Source organism: Barbus barbus (assembly GCF_936440315.1).
Source record: "Barbus barbus genome assembly, chromosome: 7".
Classification (NCBI taxonomy): domain Eukaryota; kingdom Metazoa; phylum Chordata; class Actinopteri; order Cypriniformes; family Cyprinidae; genus Barbus; species Barbus barbus.
The window spans coordinates 20,069,916-20,088,585 of NC_136735.1; the positions used below are offsets into that span (position 1 = coordinate 20,069,916).

At 35.6% G+C, this 18,670-nt stretch overlaps 1 pseudogene across 1 annotated transcript in view; it reads right to left on the reverse strand.

The window, feature by feature from the left end:
* Positions 1-1,130: 1,130 nt before the first annotated feature.
* The window catches only part of LOC306872838 (NALCN channel auxiliary factor 1-like), a 61,507-nt pseudogene continuing 43,967 nt past the window's right edge, over positions 1,131-18,670 (reverse strand). Inside the window, exons 2-3 of the transcript in view lie at positions 3,359-3,534; positions 1,131-1,411 (exon numbers count right to left, since the gene is read on the reverse strand). The product of the transcript in view is annotated as an NALCN channel auxiliary factor 1-like (transcript). The remainder of the gene's footprint in view (positions 1,412-3,358; positions 3,535-18,670) is intronic.

Here is an 18,670-nt window from a genome sequence, read left to right on the forward strand (position 1 = left end):
AATGAGTACTGACACAGTGGGGTCTTTACACTCTGGAATCTATTCACTCTCAAAAAAGAAAAAAGGTACCAAAAGCTGTCACTAGGACCGTACCCCTTCAAAAGGTACACCTTTGTACCTTACTTGCCCCTAATAGGTTCATATCAGTATCTTTAAGGTACAAATTAGTATATAGTACCTTTTGAAAGGGTACAGTGAGAGTTTACGTTATTATCTACTAACAGTGTTTTTTTGTTTTTTTCTGAGAGTGTACAGCAGTAGTAAGTCATGTACATGATATGGAGATGAAGATCTTGGAATAAACAGAACTATCTCATGGTAGTAAAGACAAACTGCAGCAAACTCATACAGTTAGGGGAATAATCATCATTTTCTAATATAATGCGAGGTGGTTGTATCTGTTTCTTAGAAGGCAGAGAAGAAAAACAACATTTACTAATTAGAGAGGATGCCAATTGATGCTTTGATTTTGAGGCTTTGAGTACATTTAATTTAAAAACATTTTATTCAGGATGAAAATTTATGCATTTGAAAGAGAGATGCGAATCTGTATCCTGTATAATGGTGCTGAAGACTCTCAAAATACTGGCACGCAACATATAAAGAGAGAATTGTAAGTCGCTTTGGACAAAAGCGTCTGCTAAATGACAAAAGTAAAAGTAAGTAAAGTAGAATTTGACAGGACCATGGACACTCAAGTCACTTTCCAGGTTGCTCTGAAACCACTGAACAGAAGTTAAAACCATCTTGAAGTGAAAATAACAGCTGAAACTAAAAGGGAAAAGTTAGATAATCTCCTAGTGCAAAGTGAAATGACATTTTGTGTGTATGTGTGTGTGTCTGAGAGAGTGTGTGTGTCACAATGTGTGTTCCAGAAGAGAGTGAGAAGTCTCTGTGGAGGCATGTTCTAACTCTTCATATTATGCTTATCTTTTGTCCTGTGCCCTGTTCGCTGTTTTCCCCAAACCCCACAAGGTGCTGATGACAAGAGTGGTTAAATGTTCTCTGGTTGAGACTGTTAGCCTCACTTAGAGCCTCTCTGAGTGTGGGGCTTCTTTACTGACAAGCCCGAAGCGAGATGTGTTGGAGCATGCGGATACGCTAGAGTTGTCCAGCCCAGCATCGTCCAATCACTCTTCTCTGGGGGCGTTGTCGTCCAGTGGAAAGATGGCGGTCAGGCAGGTCGAGTTCTGATTGGCCGTCATGGTAGCCACAGTGTGGAGAAGAACTAGGACCAGCAAGCAAAGTTTCAGCCGGCCCTGCCCGAGCCGTGGAGCCCCCGAGGAAGTCACGGATGTGTGCTGGCAAGAAGGGTGAGTTCTTTTTAAAGTGCCGCGGGAGCGGTTGTTGGACTTCTGGTCCCACCGGACATCACAGCACTCTGGCTCCTGGTTGATGTCTGGTTTGAACCCTGGGGTGTATGCAAAAACACACATCAGTGTTTTATTTGGAAAACTCTTGCACATTGTATGACACACCAGTACGCCTGTCTGACTGTGTTTATGAAAAAAGTCCTGAGTTCTGGCAAGATTTTCTCAAAGTTATGAACATTCGTTTAAAGTTATCTGGTCTTTAATAACATACCAAAATGTTGGGGAAAAAATTTGAGCTATACATCATTTAAGGAACATTTTTTCTGAAACATTTTATTTGCATGTTAGTGTAACATTTTTTTAAATATCACTATTAACTAGTTTCAAGAAGTTCAGAGAACATTCTCCCTAAGTAATGCTCCCTAATTATACATTCCCTTATTGTTTTTGCTAATGTTCTCAAAAACGGGGAAAAAAGGATGTTTTAAAATATATATTTTTTTAAATGGACATATTTTTGTTAGCTGGGGTTGCCCTAAAATTATTACTTTAAACAGTAAGATATTTGTATAAACTGAATATTCATAAAATCTTATGATTAACTATTCCATCTTGCATTAAAAAGTCTTTGGATTAAAAGGTCTGTCCATTAAAATGCATGTTAAAGGCATTTTGTTGTTTCATCATGTTTTCAAAGGTTTGTGAAAGGTTTTAAAGGTGCTAACTGCTTCATCATACGCTAAAAAATGAAAGCAGGTTTTTAAAGCTGTTTGAAGACTTCACCATGTAAAGTATTTGTACGTGCTTTGAAAAGCATTTGGCTGTTTCATCATGAATTAAAGAAAAGTATAAGGCTGCAGTGTTAAATACAAAGATGCTTCTGTGTGCTGCATCCCATGGCACTGACATTCCTGTGACAACGTATGCAAATTAAAGCTGAATATAAGCAGAAATAAATGGTCAGCTCATAAGTAATTAGGAAAGATGAAGTTCCAAATAATTAAGGCCAAGATGCTCACACTTGAGAAAAAGCTAGTTTAGTGCTAGTATAGTACATCAACTATTTGTATGCTTTTGTCATTTGTTCAAGCTCAAAAATTAACTTAAAAAATACTGTTACTGCTAATATTGTTGGCTCCTATATGATGAATAGCTTTCCTCATTTAAAAACATGATGTAAATAATGTTGATTGTTAATATTGTTCTTATAATTATTAAACTATTCATTGATTACAGAATGATATGATCATTGAATGATATTATTATTGATGAGTATAAGAGATTAGGTTGATGTACATGAAGATTGTTATGTGGAATACAGAAATGAGATGTATGCAATATTGCATGAGAATTCAGTTTTATTGCAGTGTGTGTTGCTTATAAGGCCATTTATAATTTTTACATGCATGCATTCTCTAGTTGAAGATATAAGATATAGCATACTGTATGTTAATAATATATATGATGTTTGTTTATATGTAGCAACCATATATGTCAACAATATCAATGTGTATTGATGGGTTTCAGGATGGCTATATATCTACATGACATATATGTCCAAAAATGTACACGTACATAAACACATATATTTGATTTGGCAAGATATATATGTTACTATATAAATTTGTCCCATTTTTAATGCCTTGCATTTATGTTTTATACAGAACAAGTTCATACATTGAAATTGAATGTATTTAATGTAGTTCATTTCAAAGGGAAGAAAGCAGTGGATGTGTTGCTCGGTTTCTCATGTTACGTTAACTGACTACTAAATTATTGTTTAAAGGGTTTTGTTTTGTTTTGAGCAGAGGTCTGACAGTTTCAGCAATTGTCCAACAGATGTCACTAATAGCTTGTTTCAATTTCAGTATTTCCAATCTATTTACATTTTTTAGAAGTGCTGAGATTATACTGAGAAATGAATGAGTTCTGCTCTATGAAACAATAACATGATTTTTAAATTAATATTATTATTATTTAAGTCAAACTTGGTTTCCTGCTGATCTTGCGGATCTTTCCTGATAACTGTGCAAATATATGTATACCAACCTGCACATATAAAACTGGGAGTTCCACCATGTATAAGGTCATCATTGTCAGGCAATATGAACGGACACCTCTGCTGGACCTCAAGACAGTACTGTTCACAGGGAATCTTATGACTGCAGCCTGACTGAGGACTCTGGAAATACTGAGCGCAGAGCCAGGGCTTGTAGACAGTCTGCAGAGAGAGCAAGAAACAAACAAACAAATAAACAGAGTGAATGAATGCAAACCATTCAACTTTCAAACACCTGCTGGTCGGATCTGACACATTTTTAAGTTGGAAATTATTATTTTTTTTTACCATACTCACACTCGTTATGAATCACTCATAAAGTCATCAGAGAGAACTAGGGCAAATGTCAAGATTTTCAGTGAATAACAATGTAAATTTCGGTGTCCTCCTTAAAGCTATCATGTTCCTTCAAAAGACTTAAAATAGATGTAAAATAGAGTTTTATGATACTGCCATGGTTCTTTTTGAAGCTTGAAAACCTCAGTCCCCATTGAAAGAGTATTGAAAAGACCAATAAACTCTTGAGTTACTGACTTCAATGTCCCTACAGTATCATAACAAGTGTCACTTTTTATTTCATATACCATTCAGTGACAAGTCATAGCAAAGAATTTAAACCAATATCACTATCAATCAATTGTGCAGTACTCAAGGTGACCAGCAGATGGAAGAGTTGCACACCTCTCCACTTCGGACCTGTTTGCTAGATTCATTTATTTGTCTCACAACAGCTCAGTTGCCTGCGCCACCTCAGTGACATACACAGAGGCCCAACCAGGTCACGCAGACCTCATAAAAACACTGCTGCTTTATGATGTACCTTTGATCGTCTAACCTACTGCCACATCACTGTGATAAAATGATAGTTTCACACTATATATGAAGTGAGTTAGTAGCAGATAAATGCAGTGGGCAGTGCAAGGGGTGGGCAGAGGACTCCACGGCGCTATAAGAATAGACTTTGCTCATTTATTTTGCCCTACATAGCACACAGCACAGCCTGCTGTTGAGGAAAGGGAAGATGCCAGAGCATCCACGTGCGTGTGTGTGTGTGTGTGTGTGTGTGTGTGTGTGTGTGTGTGTGTTGAAAAAGAGAACAGGAGGCATAGAAAACCAGGTCGTCATTAGAACTGTCTGGCTGTCAGAATCCAGTACTGCAGTCTGATTTGTGAAGGCTGGTTTCTTAGAGGATTCTCGCTTCTTCTTCTCTCTCTCTCTTCTTAAAACGTCTTTAAAAATAAGACATCTGTAACAGAATAACAGGAAATGACTTGCCATTGGGGGCTGCTGACCCCCATCTCACCCATCACATGCCAGATGGAAACGAAAAACAAATGTTTGGTTTACTGTAAATCTAGAGCTGTCACATCATAAATTTGCACTTACTGCACGTGTTTAAGAAAGCTTCCTGTGACATGGGCGTAACTCAACCAAAGATAAAAAAAATACATTAAAAAGGTTAAAATTTTCAGGAAAAATTGACTTTCACATCTTCTGAAGCCAAATGATAGCTTTTTGTAAGGACCAGACAAACTTTGTAATTTTTCACTGAAGGTCATGCAGTCCAGTGAGCTACAGTACAACCCGATCATTGAGTCGGTGAGATGAACTCTCCATTTTTTTCTCTCCATTGAAAGTCCTTTCCACCAAAATCTTCAAGTTTCAAAACATTCATAAGAACATCTTAAAGTAATCCATACGAATCAAGCTGCTTAATAAGACTTCTGAAAAGACCCTAAATATTTTGCCCTGAATAATGACACTGTTGAATTCTGCTTAAAGCTGAAGTGAACGCTTTTTAGAATTTATGAACATTAACAGAGTTATTATTTATTAGTTATAATAATTTAATTGAAAAAAATTTGACTAAAATGATCTGAATAATGACACTATCATCTTCTATAGACATGAATTATAGTTGAATTGAGTTTCATAACTGATAAACTTTGCAACATGACAATTACTGAGCTAAACTGAATCAACATTGTATTGATTTGAATGACACTACTGTCTTCTGTAGAGCTGATTATAGCTGAACTGAAATCATTTCATAATATATTAAACTGACAGTTATTGAACTGATCTGAATCAACGCTGATCTGAATTGATGAATTCTGCAACATTAACACTGTTATTAAGAAGCTTGTTGTATAAAGTGATATATAAATGTGATTTTACTTGACTTGATGTAATCGCTTTATATGATGAACAGATTTAATTAAGACTTTTATTCACATATTAACACTGATCAACACACATAAAGCTCATTAAATATGTAAAAAAAGTTCAAACCTAATGGAAGCTGAATTAAAAATTTTACATATAGAATCAGAAAATATATATTTGCTATGTAAAGATATAATGTAGTAATGGAATCGTTATCATCTGAGATTTTATGTTCCGTGTTTTTTTATTTTTGGCCGTCAGGCCTGCTAGGGCATCTTTGGTATTTTCTGTGAGACTGTACGAGTGACAAGTCACATCCACTGCTCTGTAAAAACTGCTGAAGGCCAACTTCTACATGCCATGTTTCTATATTAGACTAATTTTTATTTATATATTTAATTTATAATACTTACCTCATCTCTTGACATTAGTTACAAAAGACAAATATATCTAGTTTCATCAGAATCCTGTTTTCTTGATGTTTTGAACAAGGAAATACGTGGACGTATGGAGGGTGGAGGAACTGCAGTCACTCACAGCCTCATTTTTATTGCTGACAGAAATTAAATATGCCACTTTAGCCTGACTAGGGTCTACTGCATGGTCAAGAGCAACAATTAAATTCTTTAAATTAAAAACCATCAACACAACATTTCTGCAACAGTGAAAGTTCAAGGGCTATGAAAAAAATTGTGAATCCTCCCACATCACACACAATGGTAACAGGAGGTCAAAAGGCTCAAGCGTGCAATACCTTCAGGCACTTAGATGGTAAAGAGCGCTATGAGTATCCGCCGCAATGCCTCAATGGATTTCTTATGACCAAATGGCCATGAGCCAATGTCAGGATAACCAGAGGCCCCTAGGCTACAGCATTATGATAGCCCCCCCCCCCCCCCCCCCCCCCCCCGAAAACTTTTTTTAAGCTTCCTGAAAATTATTTATGTATAACATATCTTTTTTTTTTCTTGTTAATATGCCAGTCAACATTCACACCACTGTTCTGCATAAATGTGAATATAAGTAAATATGCAACTTCACTCTTTTGCCAGAAGGTGGCGCTTGTGGAACACCAGAATTATAGCCTGTACACAAAGTAAACACTAAATTATTACAGGCATCACGGAGGTAATATGAAAAGAAAATGCCACCAAAACTTTTCTGGCCGAATTTTATGATTTAAAGACCATAAATCACACAAAATATTAATTATTCATCATGAGCATATCTAAACAACACTTGGCATGTTGGCATAAATGTGGGCTATTTGGTGATTGCTAACTGCGTTTTTATTTTGAAGCATGCTGTGCTCGCGACAAATTATCATAGCCGCATTATCAAGTTTAATGATCACATTTAAGCAATAGGACGATTCCTATTTTTCCATCCCCGGATTTAAAATTGAGACTTTGAAGCATCCACAAGTTACTGAACTCGCACTTTATGACCTTACAGAAAGTTGTCTGGTCCAGTTCCTTTCACACAACAGTGTTAATTGTTAATCTGCGCGTTAACATAAACCACACTTGTGCAGAATTCGGCACAACACCGGGCTTCTTTACTAGTAGCGCATGCATTGTGCATTACGCGTACACGTGGAACATACCAACTATACAAACTGTGTGGGGGAAACCTAAACTGAACCGTACTACAACCAGTCGTTGAAAACGAGTGCGAGTTTGTTTACAGAATGCTGTTGGCACTGCTGCAAACTCCATTATATACAAATAATTATTCAAAAAATATGATTTCCCTGCAGCCAGTGGGCCCCCTACCTAGTGTAGGCCCCTGTGCGTCAATGCGCCCCTGACCAAGGTTAAGGGTTATGCAGTCGTTTTCAGGAAAGTCATGGTAATGCAAGTGAACAGCATCAGTGTAGGATTAGAAGAGAAAAAAATGAACGCCATAAAAGAGGAAGTTGTTTTTTTTTTCATCAAGGAATTGTGGCTCTGTGAAGCTTAACAAGCATGACAGAATTGCAAATTTGACCCCTATAAAAGAAACAGAAAAAGGTACTATTGTGTATTAGCAGCACACTACCTGTGCAATAGTTGGTGTACTGTATATGACATTGACCTTGTAGATCTTGCAAGTATTACACATTGACAAACAGAAAGACATTAATTCAATATGCAAACAAAATTAGATGTGCAGTGCTATTTAGAACTGAGCACTTTAAAACTGTATTTTCAATATTCTAATTAAATTATCCAGTTTTCAAGTAATCTCCAAAAATTCAAGTACAATGAGGGGAAAAACCTCATCAATTTCCTTCAAAAAATGACGAGGTAAAAAAAGAGCATATGTTGTTTACAATGCGTGAACACTGAAAATGCAATCAGATGTCAATAGGAAGACAGTATCCAAAATAAGCCCTTGCTCTTTGTTACCGCAAATACAAACAGAGAACTTTCTTTAAATTATTTATTTTTATACTTTTTAAAAATAAGGACGTCTCCAAAAGGAGGTTTTGGGAGTGCAAATGTGTCCCCAAAATATAGACACACACACACACACACACATATATATGCACAAACACACTTTACTCCTGGAAATAACACTTTACAAAAATGTTTAATTTATCTAAATCCCTTCATTTAGTAACGTGATGAGAATGTGTGTGTGTGTTGTGCAAGCGTACATGTGGGTCTGTCTCTGCACACTCACATGTCCAATCAAACTTCATTAACCATGAGTTTCTCATTAATGATTCAAATCTAATTAAAGTGCTTCCGAGGATCATTATAATGCAGCAATGGTAACTAATTACATGAAAAAAAGACTTGCCACATTATTACAGAACACGATTAGATTAAGAAACCTGGAGTTTGTGCAATACTGGGTGTGATTCTGAACCAATGAGTGTGTAAGTTAACATCCAGAGATAGTCATGCATGTTAAAGCAGCAGCAGTTGCACTTAAAGGTCATGTTAAAGTAGTTTCTCCTATTCCAATTATGTAAATGTAACATGTAAAATTCAGAGTAGGGCAACAAAAATAAAAAGTCAGTTAATTATTACTTTGGCTAATCAGATTTTCCACATCCTGTCCAGTGCTGTCCTTTAATTTGAGTGATGACAGCTACTGTGCTTGATATGGTGCAAGAGATGCAGGGAACTTTGTAAAAGGTACCATCTGCGCTGCCATTGAAACTGAAGATTCATATTGTATTGATATTGATATTGTAAAGATTCTACTTGTCTAAAACTCTTATTGATGATGTGATTTTGTTGCTGTCATACTAGCAGCCAATCACTGCTTTGCTGACCATGGTTGTAAGTATCAATACATCTGCCTTTTCCAATGAGAATTCACTGTAATCTCAGACAACATAATTTTGATGCTTTAATCAAATTCGCAAATGCATTTGAAAAGCCAAATTTGATTAGAAGAGATGAATTATGATTAGAAGATCTAAGATTTGTCACATCATATTAGATGTATTATTGTGTACAAAGAATGGGGCCCTGAAGGACCCCCAGCACTGCATATTTTGTATGACTTCCTTATTTAATACACCCGATTCAAATCATAGCAGAGAGTGGTACTGAACTGAGTCTGTCAGATAAGACAGACAAAATGTGCTGTGCTGCGGGTCCCCAGGTGATATGCAATACACAGTGAGCAAAAAGGTTATAAATAGAAAGTTTATAATAGAAAGTGTACATGCTTTCTCAAGGTTTATTTATTTATTTGTTTGTTTTAACTTAGAAAACATCAACTTTGTATTAAGATTGCGTCATACAATATTTCTATTCATTTTTGCAATAATAATATAAACTTAACTATACAACAATGGAATTACATTAAAAAATATATATGATTGTCAGCATGCAATAGCCTCGTAGGCAGCGTGCCGACATGTAATGCCGCTGCGCTCTGGGCGTCCTGAGTTCGAGTCCCGGCTCGCGAACATTTCCTACGATTCCTGTCAACTTACTGTCCTATCCAAAATAAAAATAAAAGCATTTTTTAAAAGGTTTTTGCATGATTGCACATTAAATATAATTTACAGAGAATGCTGACATACAGCCCCCAGTAAGCAATATAAAGGTCACAATGAGGAGGAGAAAATCTCCCTCTTTTTCTTTCAAATTTTTTTGATGCTCTATAAAATGAAATAAAATTGATGACAGCATTATTTAATCACTTGCTTGCAGCTCTGTTGTCAGTGCTGTGCTGTTTTGCACAATACAAACCCCTACAAGACAACATTAAAACCAAAGTAGTTGTACTGCTGAAAAACCACTTGAACAACAGCAGCACTGTCAAATCACCTGACATAGCAAACTGACCACATAAAACTACAGACAGGTGACAAAATAAGAGAAACACATATATCTTAGGGCAGGTACCTTTATGCCGCATTAACAGCTTCACTGTACCTTGGCATTGATCTACAGGTCTCTGGAACTCTGCTGGAGAGTTGGAACACCAATCTTCCAAAAGATTAGGCCTATATTCCCTCAATTGGTGTTTTATGTTGACAAAGAATATTCTCTCCATGCACAACACAAAGACCTGACTAATCACTAATTCATTGGCAAAATCTTTATTAATTATTATCAATATGCTATCAAAACATTGCTGTATATTTTGGCAATCCTGATTATTCCAACATGGCAACATAGGCTCACTCTGATGCAAATTTGCCATTATCTGTTTACTGGTTAAGAAGTGAAATGCAGAAGTGCACTTAATAGTACTGAATGTCCACTTGTAGTGTACTTAAATATTTTATACTTAATAAGTATACAGTATATATGTAAGTATGTATGTATGTATGTATGTATGTGTATATATATATATATATATATGTATGTGTGTGTGTGTGCGTGTGTGTGTGTGTGTGTGTGTGTGTGTGTGTGTGTCTGTGTGTGTGTGTATGTATGTATGTATGTATGTATACTTGTGTAGGTTGCAGATAATGTAATATTAATAAAATATAAGGCTACTTAAGTGTGCTTAAGACTTAAGGTTTGAAAAATGTCAAATTAAAAGGTACATCAAAGGTACATTTTAAATCATTGTTTTACAATCTTTTTCATGCTTTAAATAAGTACACTTATTTGTGTTATGTTGACTAACATACTGAAGCACATATAAAGTACTTGATTATAATTTTAAATGTAGTGTTTTCTTCAATGTTATATTTCAAGTTAATGTTAAAGTTAAATATACTAAACTGCAAGTTCATCATTACAAATTTGTAATTATAAATATATTTAAACACATGACATAAAAGAAATTACTTTAAAATATATTTTAGTTTACCATAAATGATTGTCAGTGATTTTGGAAGTACACTTTAACCATATTTCAAAGACAACAGAAATAATTATAAAATAACCTATAAAGATGTACTAATTACAAGCATAAAAAAGCACTCTTAAGTTTAACTTATTGCATTAAAATACTAATTGAAACTTAAAACTTTTTTCTTTTAATTGTAATTAAAATGCAATTAATGGTTACACTTTATTTTGATAGTCCACAACTACATTTCTATACTAACTCTCAGAGTAGACTGTTAGGTTAGGATAAGTTGACATATACTTGCAAATATTCTCATAGTCAGTATGTTGTATGTTGTGGACCCATCAAAATAAAGTGTTAGAAGTTATTAAGCAGACAGTCTACTAATACTCTAATGACTGCTAGTTGACATGTAGTTGCAAAGTTACTTACTGTTAGTAGAATGTCTCAAGTGGACTATCGAAATAAACTGTTACCCAATTAATTGTCCAAAAATCTTACATTCAAATTGCAGTTAGGCAGACTTTTTAAAAATATATTTCTGTAATAAATAATCTTAAGAAAAAGTGTACTTCTTTTTCACAAGGGAATGGCAGTCATTATATTATATTTTAATTCTGTTTGGTGCAGAAATTAAATGCTACACCTTTAACATAATTATCGAACAGCATGCCTGAATGCATAATATAATTCAGAGCTACATTATAAACTGTAAAATTAAATTAGATGCCCCTCGCCGTGAGCTAACGTTTACAGCTGTATGAGCCATTAAAACGTAGTTGTTTTTACTGTCAAAATAACATAATAGCACTATTGTTCACCTTGTTCATGCCTGTCCACCGAGGCCTTGCTCTGATTTTTTATTTTTTTTAAAAGAGTGTGTTTTTTTTTTCTACAGCTAATTGTATTTATAGTTTTTGGTTGCTGGCTTGACATGACTAACAACCCCTGACATGGCCCTGCTGGTTTAGATCCACTAATCAGGATGATGTTTTTTCTGCCCGCTTGAAGCCAGATGAAGCAACATGTTGATGACATTCGTTGTGTGTCCTTGGCTCTCCAGATGTGAGCAGTGCTAGCAGCAGACATCTGCGCTGCTGACTCACGCTGCAGCCCCGGGTCAAAAAATTGGCTGGCAATAACACACACCTTCCTCTCGCTGAATATTTAGAGCTCCGAGGCTAAGCTTCTTGCTATGTTCTCAAAATAGTGAGTTTGAGTTCATTTGTGTCCTTCCGCAACCTGCACTTGCATATTGTAGGCTCAAGGGTTGCCAAAATGTCACCAGGATCACTTTTCTCTGAAGGCTCGATAAACACTGGCACCCTCCCACAGTTTCAACAGTGACTGTTTGCAAATCAAACATACAAGCAAATTGTGAAATTTCCCTCCTCTCAACCTGTCAGTCTTGGATATGCGCATATATTTTCAAGCCAAAAATGTGAAGATAAAGGTTAAAGACTAGATTCAAAGAACTGTTAAATGGTAGCGAGCTTCAAAGAGTGACTGCGTTGTTTAAGAGAGAATTCCTTCAATTAGGCCTTAATAAATACCAAAGATCAAAGCCCTATATTTTTCCCTTGTTTCGACTTTGAAGTGTTAGCATTGAAGACTGTATCTTTCTCTAAATGTTTTCAGAATATTCAACAGTTTGATAATGTCTCAATTATGTGAATTGTAATTATATTTTGACACTTTGCATAAAGCTGACAAATATTGTTCAAGGGCACAACAGCAGTGTAGGTAGAACTTTAAAATGGATTTGTGAGTTTCAAAAGCACCCACTTTCATGATCGCAACTGCTTCTCTGAGCTTTGATCATAGCGCTCTTTCAGTTTAGGCTGTTCAGACTAGTGCTGCATCAAGTCAACACACCTCAAATAAGCAAAGTATAGTGTTTCAGTATTTATCAGAGATGTATTTTGTCTCAAGCACTGTAAATGTGTTCCCACAGATCCCAGCTGAGTTGCTTCTCGAAGAAAACAAAATGTTCGAGAGGTGGCATTCACATGGTGTTTTCCTCATGAATTTCAATTAGGCAGTGGTGTACAGGACAGCAGGCATTACCCAAATACTGCCTTAATGCTCTGTCTTATGTCTCTCAGTCTACAACATGGACAACCCTGCTGGCAGTAATTTGGTTTGGAGACCAATGCTGCTTGAAATCTCTCCATTTCACTGTTTGACTTACACCCACAAAGCCCTCAAGGAGGAAAATGAACAAAAGCCCAAAGCTGAGCAACTAAAACAGTTAAAGTCAAGCTAAAATCATCACAGGATGTAATTGGTAAGACATCTACTAATGCAACAATATATTATATTACTAATTTACATGTTGCTTTTAAAAAGTTGTTTTTTGGAACCAGATGGTGTAGAATCTAGCATGACAATGATAACCAGCCAAATCTTGACACAATAGCTATAATACAATATGGCTATGGCAGCTGATGATGCAGATTTTTGAGGTTCAATGTACCACAGATTTTTGGTTTAGTCAAATAATACAGATGCTATGACATATGACCAATATTGCCCAATATATATCAAGAGTGATGTTACCAAAAAGAGATATATAATTTTCACATAAGTTACATTCTCTGGGCAGATATACATTTATAACATATATCAAATCATCATATTAAAACTAATATATGTACATATATTAATACAATTGTTGTGATTTTTTAATATATGGTATTGTATGTCGCAACCGTATAATATCATACAACATACAAAAATCTGTGTTTATATATGTTTTGTAATACCTTTTTTAAATGCATGTCTATCTTTTATACTTATATAATATCCACATGTTTATGATGTATGTATGTATATGAAATATATCCAAAAGCATCACATACATAAACATACATATGCATATTTGTATGGTCTAGATATTTATGTTAATATATGAAATTGTTCTAGTTTCAAAAAGGGTTCATATATATGTTTTTACCTCTTGACAATAATATAGGTATCAGATCTGTGTATGGGAAGGCCACGAGACATATGTTCTTTGTCATAAAAATAACACATTATATGATACATAATGCCATGATACACAGTCAGACTGAAGTGGCTGTAACAAGATAATCACATGAAAAGACATAGTAGAAGATTGATGCTTGCCAAATTAATCTGTAAAATGAGATAACATGCTGTCTTATAGTGGAGTTTAATGTCCCAATTTGTAGCTCCAGTCATTTTTCTGTAAACAACCACTGCATTTCAATATTTAATTGGTGCCAATTATTTGCCTACTTATTTATTAATCTGGAAGCTGCTTATGTGTTTCGGGTGTGGGCCGAGATTCACAACTGGAGTGGAGAAATATGAGCCATCTGCCAAAGAGCATCTCTTTCTATCTCTGTTTCCAGCAAACACATATATACGCACAAAGACATTCATAAACCCAAAAATAAATGATGGATTACATTATGCATTGGCCACTTTGATTCATCAAATGTGTGTTGGTAAAAGCAATAAGCGTTTGCGAGAGAAGGAACAGGACATATAAAGACAAACCAAAAGATTATTAACTTCCTTTTGAAGTTTTCTTTGCCATCTCTTGAGTGTAAGGTATTTAATGTATTCTATTTTATGTCATGCTTTTACCACACGCTACATTCAGTTAATAAGTTCAGTACTTGAGTAATCCTGAAATATTGTTTGTATTAGAGGAGCTCAAGGTGTATTACAAGGAAATGTTTTGGAACCAGTGAACAGCTTTTACTGATAATGAGCAGCCCATTTCTGAGGGCATCATATACAACTTCATTATACACCCACAATAAAGGGTAAACAAATCTTTCTGTGGCTTTGTAACTGTCACTTTATATTTGTAAATATGGTGCAGGGTCAGATTCTTATGCACTGTCTTCATCATAATTGGTTCTTTTTCTGCTGGTTTGCCACATCAGTTTAATGAATGAACCTTTTTCTTTTTTACTGGGATGAATTTGGTCAGTCATTCATTAACACACAAAGAGAACAAAAACAACCTTTGTAAGACACCCACATTTGACTAGCTTTACAAACTGATTTAAAAAAACAAAACAAAACTGCAACATTCTAAACCATACCCGGACCGATCGGCCACAGATGACTGCTGCTCTGACAGAACTGCATCTTCATTTCACAGCCTGACGTGACGGCTGTGTGCGTGTGGATTGCCTCATCACTATGGTTTCAGCCAATTGAGGACACAGTGATGCATACACCTCACACTAATGACATCAGCAGCTCATTAAAGAAGAATTAGCCACATTCGACGAGCGGACAGGCACACATCCATGGAAAAACAAAGTCTTCTATTGATCACAACACAAACTCATAGGAACTATGCACACTCACATACTCTAAAACATACATGATGACACACAAGTGTTTCTTAATCTTGTGCTTTTTCTCTTTTGTTTTATCTTCGGTCCTGTTGCTTATGAGTTCCTGTTCTTCACATTTGCATTTAGATTGAAAAGCAGAGCCGATGACTCCCCCACTCTCTCGTGAGTATGGAAGTGTGTGAGTGTTACACTCCTTGGGTCCCAGGCATGCTCACACGAGTTGTTTTCTTGAAAGCAGTCTTCTAGGAATAAGGAGTTGGGTGTGCATCTTGAAACTTGCTGCCACCCTCCCACCTCTGTCTCGTTCTTTTTCACCCATCCAGGGGGACCAGAAGTGTCCACGCTGTTTGCCAAGAGGGAAGAAAGAAGATTGTTGTGCATAGACTTTTCTGCTATTCCTGACAAGCTTCGACATGTGTATTAGTGGTGTGTTAATTGACCAGCAGTATTGAATAATAATGAAAGAATGACAGAATTTTACCGAAAATGCCTGTATGAAAGTTACTGTGTACCTCCCTGCATTTAAGCAATACCATTCTTGTTGTTCCACACACACACTCACACACACACACACACGTTTACATAGCTATCTAAATGGGGACAATCCATAGGTCGTAATGGTTTTTATACTGTACAAACTGTATGTGCTATTGCCCTACACCTACCCTACACCTAAACTTAGCCCTCACAGGAGACTTTCTGTATTTTTACAATTTCAAAAAAACTTTGTTTAGTTTATTTTTAAACCCATTTTACAAATGAGGACGTCCCCAAAGGGAGGTTTTTGGAGATTTTGTCAGGTTTACCTGACTTTTGGGTTGAAAATATGGTTAAGTAGGTACACACACCTAAATATGGTTAAGTAGGTACACACACACACATACACACATATGAATTAAATATATATTGCTAGCATACATAACACTAAATATCAAAATGAATCATATTAACATATGTATTATCTACTATATGCTTTTATCTATTATAAGCTTATCTATTATCTATTATTGACTTGACTATTATCTAATATAAGCATTTAAATATTTGTTGATATTATCGACTTACAGGTAATATGGTAATATCGCTTTAATATATATAGGCCAATATATGTCATATACTACATTTATTACATTTATATTACATGTGTCATATATTACATTTTCGCATGGGAAATGGTCACTAGTGGCTTTCCTACTGAAATTCAAAAGCTTTTAATGTGTGACCATGATGTAGCCTGAGATAATTTAAGAGATGTGGTTCAGTAGGGGATTTATGAATAGGCTGACTCATGTTGCTAAACATGGCAGCAATGAGGCAAATCTGGAGTGGAGCATACCATACTCACTTAGGTTTCATTTTATTATGTTCTTCATCACTGCAGACTACTAAATACTGAAGTGGTCTTAAAGAAAGTGCTCACAAATCAGATTTTTTTTTTGTCATGGAGTCTCAACATCAGTCATTACATCGTTAAAAGTGCACAGGATGGAAAGTTGCTACTAGTTACAAGAGTTAAGAGAGTATCTGTCATTGGTTTTTGAGCGAAAATTGCTAAAATTATTCATAAATAATGATTTTTTTACTTAATAACAGAGGTGCATACAATCAATGAGGCCTACAACAAATCAGTTTAAAAAATAAATACTAAAGCTGTTGTGATTGAAAGAAAACATGACGTAGTATAAAAAAATACTATAGAAGTCAAAGGCTACAAGCAACTGGTTACCATCATTCTTTAAAATGTCTTCTTTTGTGTTCAACAGAAGGAAGAAATTCATACAGGTTTGGAACAACCTGAGGGTGAGTAAATGACAGAATTTAAATTTTTGTGAACAGTTTATGTAAATAGGACCATATTTTGACCCACACAGTGCAGTTGCCTGCATATCAATTGTTCTTGTTTAAACAAACAGATATTTAGTTGTTGTTGTTTTTTCTATTACTTCTACTTCTTCATAAAAGGAATAAAAACATACAGGGTCTTTTACTGCTTTATAAATGCAATTACATTTAATAATTGAACTTGATTTGCAAAGTTCATACCTATCTTGAGGCCCTTAAATGTAAACTGTAAAAACTGAGGCAGTTGAGTGCAGTGTAGATCCAGTCTAAATTTAAATCTAAAATTTTAGTTTGTCCAACATATGACCAACTAATGAACAACATGTCATTTCAAAGAATAATGCAACAGAGAATTTGTCAACTTAAAATTCCAGTGGAAGCAAATGAGATCACACAATAAAGCATTATCCCTTACAGCTCCTGCCAGTAAGGTGACCAGATTTGTGAAATGGAAACTAGTTCAGTCGTCAAAATACCAGGGAAATGTCACTTAATCTTCAAATGAAAAAACACAGACAATACATTTTTCTTACAATTATTATCAATTATTATTACACTATTATATATTAAAATTCATAACATACTATTATGCCTTTTAACAAAATTCAACCAAAAATCAAACTATGAAAACAGGTAAATACTAACTACAAATAGCAAACACATAAAAGCATTTTTAAAAGCATGTAATTTTCAAATGATATTTTACATTTGTGCTTTTATGAATAAATCTTTACCATCCTTAATTAGGCTAATTATTTAGCATTTTAGATTAATTTTGAGTACAAATTATGTGTTACATGTTGATCTGTTTTAGTTTTCTATGGCTGTGTCCAAATTCAGGGTCTGCATCCTTCGGAGTACTCATTTGAAGGATGTTACGTCACAGCGCCGCGACGAAGGCTGTCCAAATTCGTAGGATCCTTCAAATGCGGCCCACAAATACGTCCTCCTTTTCCCCGAATTGGAAGGATGGGTGTGGTGGATCCTTTCCCGTCCTACCTATCCCATAATTCTTTTCGGCAGAGCGTAATGGCGGACGAAGCGAGCGGTAGCGGAGTGGGTGAGGAGTTTCTCTGACAAAACAAGCTAAAGTTTATGCTTCGGCTCAATGAATTTGTAGGAGAAATTAGTAGAATACTTAAAAACAAATAAAAATAGGCTATAATGGCTTACCTGCATGTGACTGTCTTGTAGTCTGATATAAAAAACTCTCCGACAACGAGCAAAGAAAGTATTTAATTTATTTAATTGCTTTATTTCTTCCAAAAGAATTAAAATGAGGAGAATAACTCTTTGTTTGTCCATTTTCCCGCTTCTTGCTTGGCGCTGTCACGGTTGCTAGGCGACAGGATATGAGCAACGAGTAAGGGAGGGAACTGAAAGAAGGGTAGGCTGTCCAAATTCACAAACACCGACTTCCGGGTTTTGCGGACGTCGGAGGATGCCTCCTCCTTCAACCGGGTAGGAAGGATCCTAAGGAAGATGCAGACCCTGAATTTGGACACAGCCTATGTCTCCGTCAGCCTATACCTAGTTTGTTTCCACGGTTATTAGTTAATTAGCGCCACACCTGTTTCTGTTTCTCCTTGATTGTGTTTCACCCGTTCCCTTGTCTGCTATCGTTTTGGAATTGCGTTCTGTTGTGCTTAGTTCATTCTATGGATTATTAAAATAACTCTGTTTGATTATAC